This window comes from Schistocerca nitens, chromosome 4, assembly GCF_023898315.1.
Source record: "Schistocerca nitens isolate TAMUIC-IGC-003100 chromosome 4, iqSchNite1.1, whole genome shotgun sequence".
Classification (NCBI taxonomy): Eukaryota; Metazoa; Arthropoda; class Insecta; order Orthoptera; family Acrididae; genus Schistocerca; species Schistocerca nitens.
This window is the reverse complement of record NC_064617.1, coordinates 482,888,933-482,900,285: the sequence shown is the minus strand read 5'-3', so window position 1 is coordinate 482,900,285 and position 11,353 is coordinate 482,888,933. Positions and strand designations below refer to the sequence as shown.

General features: G+C 41.6%; 2 non-coding genes across 2 annotated transcripts; both read left to right on the top strand.

Moving 5' to 3' along the window:
- Window positions 1–2,529: 2,529 nt before the first annotated feature.
- On the top strand, window positions 2,530–2,603 carry Trnat-ugu (transfer RNA threonine (anticodon UGU)). The gene has a single exon. It is a non-coding gene; the product is annotated as a tRNA-Thr (tRNA).
- Window positions 2,604–2,966: 363 nt separating this feature from the next.
- Window positions 2,967–3,040, top strand: Trnat-ugu (transfer RNA threonine (anticodon UGU)). Its single transcript has one exon. It is a non-coding gene; the product is annotated as a tRNA-Thr (tRNA).
- Window positions 3,041–11,353: the final 8,313 nt, after the last annotated feature.

Below are 11,353 nucleotides of genomic sequence, written 5' to 3'. Positions count from 1 at the left end.
CCTTAGGTTAGTTAGGTTTAAGTAGTTCTAAGTTCTAGGGGACTGATGACCTCAGATGTTAAGTCCCATAGTGCTCAGAGCCATTTGAACCATTTTTTTTTGAACTTGCATCCTACGTTCTCCATTATTTGTTTGCTGTATTCCAATCTTTGTCTTCCTCTACAGTTTCTACTCTGTACAGCTCCCTCTAGTGTCATGCAAGTTATTCCCTGATGTCGTAACACGTGTCTTGTCACCCTGTCCGTCCTTCTTGTTGGTGTTTCCCTTATGTTCGTTTCTTCACCGATTCTGAGGAGAACCTCCACGCTCCTTCTTTTGTCTACATAATTTTCAACACTGTTCTGTAGCACCACCTCTCAAACGTTTTAATTCACTTCTGTTGCGGTTTTCGTACAGTTCAATGTTCCTGGGTGCATTACGTGTTCCTAACTCTCACCATATGAAGGTACGTTCAGCAGTGTCGAACATGATCGTTCTGGTGGTCCAAGTGTTATGGTGTAGGGAGGCGTTATATTGCTGGCCGTACTGTCACGCGTTCAAAGGCGCGTTCTGTCATGACTAAATTCTTATGGGTGACAATGCGCGACCGTATCGAGCTGCGCAGGTAGAGCAGCGCTTGGAGCGACGGGATCTTCGGTCAGTGGACTGGCCTGCCCATTCCCCCGCACGTGTGGAATACATTGGAGGGATATACTGCAGCTCGTGCACATGCACCAACGATCAGGGAGCAGTTGTCAACCGCGTTGGTGGAGGAATGGAAGGCCCTGCCCGACAACTGCTTACCAAAGTTGTGGACAACATAACAGAACGTTGCAGAGCCTTTTGCCGCCTTTTTAATGTCTTGTGGACTATCAAGAAACGCGGTGACTTCAGTTTAAATGTTGTCTTTCAATAAAAGTGTCATTGCCATGCGTCTGCTGGCCGGGGTGGCCGAGCGGTTTTAGGCGCTTCAGTGCGGAACCGCGTGACTGCTACGGTCGCAGGTTCGAATCCTGCCTCGGGCATGGATGTGTGTGATGTCCTTAGGTTAGTTAGATTTAAGTATTTCTAAGTTCTAGGGACTGATGACCTCAGAAGTTAAGTCGAATAGTGCTGAAGCCATTTGAACCATTATTTGCTATTCGTCTTATTGCGTATTTGTTTCAGTTATCTTCTGTACTGTACTGTACTGTATTATAGTGTAATGGTATTTTCTATGTATAGACCACGTTCCATCGAGCTATGTTACTTGGCCATGAGTGAGCATGTTGAAGTTACCTTCATCCTCAAATTTTTGTACTCTGGTGTACATATAAAGCAGGAAAGACATGGAATGGACTTGATTCGCTTCTCAACGAATCACTAGACACGATCTACGCCAAACTCTGATGTTATCTTCCATTTGATTCAATCATAAATAACCAGCAGAAAGTTATTGCTGTCGGAGCACAAAATTAGAGGAATACGCTCATGTTTAAAACACTGACTGGAAGGTGGAGTACTAGGTGCTTCATTCTATCTGCTTCAGAATCTTCACAAATTTTCCCAAAATTTTAGCATGCGAACATATTCATGTTCTTTTTAATGTGCAGTTCATCTCTCACTTTCACTATCTCCTCTAACTGTGACTCACTCACACCCACTAGTCCATCGTTGCAAGTTGCGCATCCTCATCCACTCCTGCTTGTTCATACTCACTCACTCATGCGGTCCAACTCATTGTCATTGTCACTGTGTCCTGCCTCAAAGTCACAGTGTCACTCGTTCTGTCCAACTACTACTGTCTCCTCTCACTGTCACTTACTTCTTCTTGCTCTCTCTTATTGTCACTATCTCACTTATTCCTTCCCATCGCTGCTGTCGCTTTTCATTGTTGCTCTCTCTTTCTCGTAGCCATTGTTATAGACTTAGTTAGTTAGTTGCGTGTTCCCTTGATCAATCTCACGGTAACCGTTATGATGTGGAACGCCTCAAGTGCGTGAGAAATGCACACATGAATGAACTTTTTTTTAAGCTTAAATTTTTTTGTCTACCCCTTGCCCCTAAATGGCACAAAACGTATATTATACCTATAGATTTATTTATTCCTGTTTAAAAATTCATCTGTGTTATAGCAGCAGTTGTCAAGGAGGTATGATTTCATTTTTTAAACTCTTACTGCTATCCGTCAGACATTTTATTTCATCTAGTACTTTATCGAAGAGTTTTACATCAGCATATTTTACTACATATGTGAAGACAGTAACTGTTCTCGAAAGAACAGATACTGTTGATGACCGTGCAACTTTTTCCTGGAATAAATGATGACTAACTGAAACCCTCAGCTGCCGACAGTTGTTGTTGATATACCTCGATGTGGGCAGCTTCGTCTGTGCGAATGCGCACAGGTTGCCGAAACTCTTACGGGAATCGCCAAAGCGTGCGCGAATGAGTGGATGAGAAAATGTCTATAAGGAACATTACATATGTAGAATTGTGGACAGTTGGGAATGTGAGTCTCACGGGAAGCGTGCAAGGGATAAGTCCCTGCAGTCGCGCTATTCGTCTGTGTCCTCGGTGGCTCAGGTGGATAGAGCGTCTGCCGTGTAAGCAGGAGATCCCGGGTTCGAGTCCCGGTCGGGGCACACATTTTCAGCTGTCCACATCGAGGTATATCAACAACACCTGTCGGCAGCTGAGGGTTTCAGTTAGTCATCATTTATTCCAGGGAAAAGCTGCACGGTCATCAACAGTATCTGGTCTTTCGAGAACAGTTACTGTCTTTACATATATAGTTAAAGGCTACCCAGCCATTGACCTTCGTCTGTGCGAATGCGCACGGGTTGCCCAAACTCTTACGGGAATCGCCAAAGCGTGCGCGAGTAATGAGTGGATGGGCAAATGTCTATAAGGTACATTACATATGTAGAATTGTGGACAGTTGGGAATGTGAGTGTCACGGGAAGCGTGCAAGGGATAAGTCCCTGCAGTCGCGCTATTCGTCTGTGTCCTCGGTGGCTCAGGTGGATAGAGCGTCTGCCGTGTAAGCAGGAGATCCCGGGTTCGAGTCCCGGTCGGGGCACACATTTTCAGCTGTCCACATCGAGGTATATCAACAACACCTGTCGGCAGCTGAGGGTTTCAGTTAGTCATCATTTATTCCAGGGAAAAGCTGCACGGTCATCAACAGTATCTGGTCTTTCGAGAACAGTTACTGTCTTTACATATATAGTTAAAGGCTACCCAGCCATTGACCTTCGTCTGTGCGAATGCGCACGGGTTGCCCAAACTCTTACGGGAATCGCCAAAGCGTGCGCGAGTAATGAGTGGATGGGCAAATGTCTATAAGGTACATTACATATGTAGAATTGTGGACAGTTGGGAATGTGAGTGTCACGGGAAGCGTGCAAGGGATAAGTCCCTGCAGTCGCGCTATTCGTCTGTGTCCTCGGTGGCTCAGATGGATAGATCGTCTGTCATGTAAGCAGGAGACCCTGGGTTCGAGACCCGGTCGGGGCACACATTTTCAGCTGTCCACATCGAGGTATATCAACAACATTGTCGGCAGCTGAGGGTTTCAGTTAGGCATATTTTACCACTATCTGTGCCAAAGGATAGTGTATGTCTTTCTTTCTTCTGGTATTATAATCATGAATGTCACTGTTGTCTTTAAACTGGTTCATGTTGTTGAGAACAAATTTCATTACTGAGTAAATGTACTTTGAGGCTGCTGCAAGAATCCTAATCTTTTAAAGAGATGCCTGCAAGACGTGCGACTATGTGCCCCACACATTATTCTAACCACTTTTCTTGAGCAGTGAATACTTTTTGCCTAAGTTTTGAGTTACACCAAAATATTATTCTCTATGACATCCGAGAGTGAAAGTATGCAAATTATGTTAATTTGCTAAATCCTATATCCTCAAAATTAGCAATTATTCTGATTGCAAAAGTTGCTGAACTTAGTCGCTTTAGGAGATCCGAAATATGATTTTTCCAATTAAGATTCTCATCTGTATGTACACCCAAAAACTTAGTATGCTCTATTCTGGCTACTGAATTCTGTTGATGTGTTTATTTATTGAAGGAACTGTACTCCTTGCACTAGAAAATTGAATGAACTGTGTTTTTTTCAAATTTCAGAGGAAGCCCATTGGCAGAAAACCAATCAATAACTTTTCCAAAGACAATATTTGTACCATTTTCTATTGGAATTTTTTTCACTGGATTAATAATGATGCTTGTTTCATCAGAAAACAGTGTCACTTTAGCTTCTTGTTTCAGGTAAGAAGGGAGGTCATTGACATACATCAAGAACAGAAGGGGACCCCTGATTGAACCCTGTGGAACACCTAATATAATTTTACCCCAGTTAGATGAAGTGGAAAACTTCCTTAAATCACTTAAACCATATAAAGCAACTTTTTGCTTCCTGATCTGTAGCTATGACTTAAACCACTCATATGCTGTTCCATTTACACCATAGATTTGTAATGTCTGTCACATAATATCATGCTTCACATAATCAACGCTTTAAGTCACAGAAAATTCCTATTGGTGACATTTTACTATTTAAAGTCTCTGTTAAGTGGGCAGTGAAATTATATATTGCTGTCTCAGTGGAACAGCGTTTTTTAAACCCAGACTGTGATTACTAAGTATGAATTACTACTGATACGGCGAACCACTCTTGAGTACATTGCTTTCTCGACAGTTTTTGAAAATGCCGTGAGCAAGGATACTGGTTGGTAATTATTGACATCTGTGATGTCCCCTTGTTTGTAGAGAGGCTTGATAATGGCATATTTTAGTCTGTCTGGGAAAATACCTTGAGTTAGTGATGCATTACAAATGTGACTCAGAACATCAGCTATATAACTGCTCCACATTTTTAATATCTTGTTAGAGATGTCATCTACTCCAACAGAACATTTATTTTTCAAAGATTTAATGATTTTCCTTATTTCACAAGAGGTTGTTAGATGAAAATTAATCTGACTAGGATTTCTCAAAACTGACTCTTCCATGTACTGCATGGCTTTTACTTTTGAACTATTCTCACCAATTTTTACCTACACTTAACAAATGGTTGTTAGATACATTAGCTACTTGTGTACTGTTGGTTAAGATGGTCTCATTCTCTGATTATCACTAGCTACCACACACTTCCTCTTTTTCGTTCTCTTTATTCCTCTCCCTCTGTCTCCTTCACGGTTTTCGTAGTATTCTTCTGCCACTGTCAACTATGTTCCCCTGACACTGCGTCGCAGTCTTTCTCACACACTGCCATTGTCTCCTTCGCTCTTTATATTCTACGACCACCGTCTAAAATCTTCCTGTTTTATTACTTTTCCATCTCTTTGCCGCTGTCACTGTCTCCTTCTCTCCCAGATAAACACTCATATGAAAAGAACTTTACGAATCAGTAAAATTTTGATAGTTTGCTTCAGTGAAACTGAATTTTACTCCTCGGACCGGATTTTACGAGCACAAAAATTTTACATGTGGGTCTGTAATACAACGTGCGGTTCGCAAAACGGTTATAATGAAAACTGAGAGACTTTACAGCATATTTCTCCGTTTTACGTCACTTTATAAACCGAGTTTTCGTCTCACACCGGATTTTACGTGTACACATAGGACAACTTTGAACATCTGTATCTCGGATATCAAGACAATTTTCAAGGTGGATCGAGATAGGAATTTTAGAAATAAATAGTTAAAATAGCAACCATTTGCTGTTCATAACTATCTTGGAATCTGTGGTTCTCTTTTGGTACGCAAAAGCAATGTTTTTGAAGTGATACTCGATAAAAGATAAAGATTTTTGTAAACGGGAAGATGGCACTTCTATATAAATTCCTATAGATAGAGAGTATAATGTAAATATTTGATCAATTTGCAGCGATTATTTACTATTTAGATTTCACCTCATAGCAGATTTTACTTGCACATTTCATGTATAGAAGCAGGGTAACTTTGAATCTCTGTATCGCAAAAACAGACAAAGATGTAATGAAAAACTTCAGTGCTGTTCGCGATGGGGAGCTTAGAAATAGATCGTAAAAATTCTAGCCGTCTTCAAATCTACAGCTCGGTTTTGGTACAAAAAAGGTAAAGAATCCATTTTTAGGTTTTCCAAGGAAGCAACCATGAACTAATGGTTCTCCCATAAGCCCCTTAAGGCTCCCCGTAGACCACATCCAATGCAAACAGAATCAAGCGATGTGCTCCATTTGCCTAATCAGGAGTGTAATGTTCGTAATTTGTCCCTGTATTGTACGATAGTGACACTAAGACGATGCTTCTGTTGGATATACAAATGATCTGTAGCCAAAAGGCTATCCAAAACACTTGACCTTACCTTTCTAACACCAACAGAAACCAAGGTACGAGACTCGGAAGCATCCCGTATTTATGCGCCGCGTTTTGGTACATATTAGCTAGCGCATGCGTGCATATTAATACGCTACTGGCCATTAAAATTGCTGCATCAAGAAGAAATGCAGATGATAAACGGGTATTCATTGGACAAACATATTATACTAGAAGTGACATGTGATTACATTTTCACGCAATTTGGGTGCATAGATCCTGAGAAATCAGCACCCAGGACAACCACCTCTGGCCGTAATAACGGCCTTGATACGCCTGGGCATTGAGTCAAACAGAGCTTGGATGGCGTGTACAGGTACAGCTGCCCATGCAGCTTCAACACGATGCCACAGTTCATCAAGAGTAGTGACTGGCGTATTGTGACGAGCCAATTGCTCGGCCACCATTGACCAGACGTTTTCAATTGGTGAGAGAGCTGGAGAATGTGCTGGCCAGGGCAGCAGTCGAACATATTCTGTATCCAGAAAGGTCCGTACAGGACCTGCAACATGCGGTCGTGCATTATCCTGCTGAAATGTAGGGTATCGCAGAGATCGAATCAAGGGTAGAGCCACGGGTCGTAACACATCTGAAATGCAACGTCCACTGTTCAAAGTGCCGTCAGTGCGAACAAGAGGTGACCGAGACATGTAACCAATGGCACCCCATTCCATCAGACCGGGTGATACGCCAGTATGGCGATGACGAATACACGCTTCCAATGTGCGTTCACCGCGATGTCGCCAAACACGGATGCGACCATCATGATGCTGTAAACAGAACCTGGATTCATCCGAAAAAGTGACGTTTTGCTATTTGTGTACCCAGGTTCGTCGTTGAGTACACCATCGCAGGCGCTCCTGTCTATGATGCAGCGTCAAGGGTAAACGCAACCTTGGTCTCCGAGCTGATAGTCCATGTTGCTGCAAACGTCGTCGAACTGTTCGTGCAGATGGTTGTTGTCTTGTAAACGTCCCCATCTGTTGACTCAGGGATCGAGACGTCGCTGCACGATCCGTTACAGCCATGCGGGTAAGATGCCTGTCATCTCTACTGCTAGTGATACAAGGCCGTTGGGATCCATCACGGCGTTCCGTATTACCCTCCTGAACCCACTGATTCCATATTCTGCTAACAGTCATTGGATCTCGACCAACGCGAGCAGCAATGTCGCGATACGATAAACCGCAATCGCGATTGGCTACAATCCGACCGTTAACAAAGTCGGAAACGTGATGGTACGCATCACAACAACGTTCCACCAGGCAACGACGGTCAACTGCTGTTTGTGTATGAGAAATCGATTGGAAACTTTCCTCATGTCAGCACGTTGTAGATGTCGCCACCGGCGCCAACGTTGTGTGACTGCTCTGAAAAGCTAATCATTTGCATATCACAGCATCTTCTTCCTGTCGGTTTAACTTCGCGTCTGTAGCAAGTCATCTTCGTGGTGTAGCAGTTTTAATGGCCAGTAGTGTATTAATAATTAAACATTCCAGCTGTGAAATGATAGATGATATCACCCTGACCGCGAAGTCTAGAGTTTTTAGTAATTTAATTAGTGCATAGCACAATTCACGAAAAGAAATCGTTGGAAGACTAATGTACTCATGTGTAGAAACGCGGTGCAATGTACGTGGCAGGCGGCCTGAGTGATGCAGGAACGTAACCGCAGAGCGTCAGCCGAACAGACAGACATTTGCGAGTGACGCCAAGCGCAGAGAGACGGGTGCAAAACACGTAGGGCACCGAAGAGTAGCGGTGGACGCGGCGAGAGAACAAGCCGGGAAGCAGTCGTGGCCAGAGCAAACCGGGCGCCGGAGGACATCCTACAGGGTAGAGGCAAGAGGAGTCGTGTTGTAGTATGTGAAGAGGGAATCATATAGTGAACTGCGAGGCTACAGTGCTGGACATCGGATACAAAAGTGGTTAAAACTGTTCATTTTCGACAAAGTGCTACGAAGCGTGCACAGTTTGGGAAAGAGGTAATTAAAGTGTGACATAATAGCCGGTGTCGAATAAAATTTCAAATGAAATAACAATTCATGATATAAAAAAAAGGCGATTGTAGACCTCTGTTATTTCAATCACTCGACGCAACACATCTCAGCGACATCACATCACTAGGTAACAAATTCCGAATACGACTGCATGTGTGTAGAAGACGGTAGAGAAGTGCTACTGATCTATATGTCACAGAATGTTAAATTACTTTCCTTGAAGGCAGGTTCCATTCAAAAGAGCGTTAAATAATTTTCCTTGAAGTTAGATTTCAGCAGTAATCGCAGAATATTAAATAATGTACCTTAAAGTCAGATTACAATCGCAACTAGAGTGCGATAGTAAAAGCCATTAGGTGACAGAATTTGGACGTAAAAACATGAATTTCGTTGTGGACAATCATTGTAACTGGAGCTCTTGGCCGTTTCTGCGTGAAACAATTTGAGGTTGTGTGTCTGCCTCGGTGCAAAACACTTTATTTACTTTCCCAAATTAGTTTCAGCGAAATACTGTGATTATCAGAGGGTTTCTTAATTTTTATGTCTTCAAAGTTATTGCGTAATTTCTATGTTTGTTGCCGTTTTTTCGACATGCAGCATGTCATTGTTGCTTGGTTTGTTTTCCGTTGCCCTTAAAACACAAAAAATGCGTAACTTTTCACTTTGAAAGTAGTTCAAATGTTACGCACCAACATCAACATTTAGTAGACACTAATAATAGCCACATTATACTTGTTGAAACGTGCACGAAAATTTAGCTGGCTTACGATAAAAAATATGAACAAGATGATATCGATTGAGAGCTATACATGACACTTAAAACATGAACAAATCTTGATATATGAGGGAATTTTTGTTCTGTCCTTGCAACTGCAAAAAACGCATGTTTTTTTCCTCACCAGACGCGTTTCGCTTTATTGAGTTAAAGCATCATCAGTGATCTGTAATAAAGTTATTTACATTTTGATTTGCTTTCAGATCGAAAACAGTTCGTTAACAATATATCAGTTCGTACTTACGGTGATTTTCGCTTGATTTTTCGCTTACATCGGGAAATGCCGTCTGCTAGCACATCGTTGATATCTTTCTGCTTTAGACACTGATAGTTGTGATCTAATTTTTAGTTGTTCTGCAGCACTATGCATTTGTTATGTTTCTCACAGCACGCTTTTTCGAGAACCTTGGTTTTCTGTTTATTTTTTTATTTTTATTTTTATTTGCACCGAAACCTCCAGATGTCAGACACTCAGATAGGTACCAAACGTTGTGTGTCGATGGAAGTATCAACCTAAACACTAATTTTGTTCGTACTGTGTGCTGTCGTCCAGTAGAACATGCATAAACTGTACTTAAAAGTAACACGACAACAGCGGAGCACAGTAAAGGCAGATCTGTGATTAATGTGTTAAAGATCTGGGTAGAGCGTGAGATCGTCGTACCATAGATCCCGCGTTTAAATCCCACTGATGACAAATTTTTTAACTGTTTACATGTGAAACTGTTGTATGGGAGAACATTTTCCTGACATGTAAAAGGACTTTTCGGCGTTTGTAGCAATGTTCTTTTGGCAGTCTGCTTTCTCTTTGTTAGTTGAAAGTAGCAGACGTATAGAGTACATTTGTATAGATAGGTGTGGTGTTCTGTCGCACATGTTATCAGTGTGGTTTAATCGCGATATCTTTGGTGCGACGGCCTTACGCTCTACCACATCACGCACGTGAGATCTTCAAAACAATCACTCACAGACACGCCTTTCCTGTGTTCCGTAGTTCTTGCGTTACTTTTAATTACAATTTACGCATGTTCCAGTGGACGACAGCTCATAGCAAGAGCTAAATCCGAGTTTTGGTTGATACTCCATCGACACACAACGTTTGGTATCAATCTGAATGTCTGACATGTTGAGGTTTGTTTTGTTTTTTGTATTGTTGCCAACATAACCTTTCCACTTGTTTGTCTTTGACCTACAATCCTTTATTTTATTAGATTATTATATGTGTGTAATTCTATTTAATTATGTTGCTGCGTATTTGTATGCTGTGTAAAAGTAGGAGAGGAATAGCGATGGACACACTTCCTTTTTTTGGGTGGAGGAAGGAGGAACCATGAGGAGTGGACATAAGTATATAGTAGTGTGATGGATGTGAGTTAGAAGGGAAGGTGAGGAATAAGATTCGAAATGAAATTGGGGGTAGGGGGAAGGGGGTTTGGGTGGGGGAGAGGGAGGGGGCGAAGAATGGAAAAGGCTCTTTTCTTTTTCACGTAATTTGGTCAATTATTTTATATAGAACCTGGTTTCCAATATTTGTTTGGTCACTGAGAAACTCTTAATTTTGTATTAATGCTTTTTGTATGTGGAAAGTTTCTTGCAAAAGAAGGAGGTGTCTGTCTTTATTGACTCTTATGATATTCATATCCTTTTCAATATTGCTAGGTCTATGGTCTTCTTGTTTTAGATGATCTGCAAATGTTGTGTGGTTTGTACCGTATTTAATTGCTCTGACGTGTTCTTTATATCTGGTGTCGAATGTCCTGTCGATCATTCCAGTGTATATCTTTTCACAATCTCTGCAGCTGAGCTGATGGATACTGGATTGTTGGTATCTGTATGGTTTTTATTTCAGTTTTGGGATGTACTTTTGCATTGAGTTGTTTGTTTTGTAAGGAACGTTTATGCCTAGTTTTTTGAATATGTTACCTATTTTATGTGTGAATTTGTTGTGGTAGCTAATTGTATGCCATTTTTTTGCAGTAGAGCAGGTTGTATGTGTTGGTGTGGTTTGGTTAGTTTTTTCATTATTTGTCTCTTTATTTTTCTGTTTAGTTTGTCTGCCATTGTTTCTTTGTATCCATTTTTAATGCTATTTGTTTTATAATGGCTAGCTCTTTCTGGTAATCAGAAGTGTTTAGGGGGATCCTGTTCAGTCTGTTTGACATGTGTCTGATTGCTGCCTGTTTGCGATGCTATGGGTGGTTTGAGGTTGCATTTAAGATAATGTCACTTGTTGTGGGTTTTATGT